The sequence below is a fragment of the Octodon degus genome, unplaced genomic scaffold (assembly GCF_000260255.1).
Source record: "Octodon degus isolate 3935 unplaced genomic scaffold, OctDeg1.0 scaffold00037, whole genome shotgun sequence".
NCBI classification, from domain to species: domain Eukaryota; kingdom Metazoa; phylum Chordata; class Mammalia; order Rodentia; family Octodontidae; genus Octodon; species Octodon degus.
Window position 1 is genome coordinate 1,753,529 of NW_004524613.1, and position 635 is coordinate 1,754,163.

Sequence of the window (635 nt, forward strand, 5' to 3'; positions counted from 1 at the left end):
CACACACACACACACACACACACACATAAAAAAAAGAGTGATTGTAGTATTTTTTTCCCATGAGCAGAACATGGCAGGTTCAGTTGCTCCCCATCCTTTCAGCATTTGGTACTGGCAGTCTTCTAAACTCATTCAAATGGATTAGTGACATTGAACTTTGCTTGTAATTTGCTTTTCTCTAATGGCTACTGATGTTCAGCATCTTTTCTTGTTCTTACTGACCATTCATGGGTCTTATAGTGTCTTTTGTTCTACAGTAAAACCTTGGATTGTGAGTACCTTGTTCTGTGTGAATGTTCTGCAAAGGGAGCAAACATTTCCAATAAATTTTAACGTGGTAATTAGATGGGCACTGTTGATTGGTGTCCAGAATTGGACAATGTGGCTGAAATTGAGACACAGATCATGCTTCCATCGCAGAAAATATTTACAGTGGTGACAGTGAGGCCTGTAACATTTTGCCTAATACTACTGAAAAATGCTGACTTTCAGTATTAGAAATGAAAGGTTAAGGAATAATACAGAATCTAGGCCACGTGTCAAAATACTAATACTATGTACAATTCAAATTCTAGTCTCCAAAAATGTATTGCTGGATGAAATTGGATATAAGACCACAGTTGTCAATGTCCATA

At 37.2% G+C, this 635-nt stretch overlaps 1 non-coding gene across 1 annotated transcript; it reads left to right on the forward strand.

The window, feature by feature from the left end:
- Positions 1 to 331: 331 nt before the first annotated feature.
- LOC111816705 lies at positions 332 to 459 on the forward strand. The gene has a single exon (XR_002821054.1). It is a non-coding gene; the product is annotated as a small nucleolar RNA SNORA1 (small nucleolar RNA).
- The last annotated feature ends 176 nt before the right edge of the window (positions 460 to 635 follow it).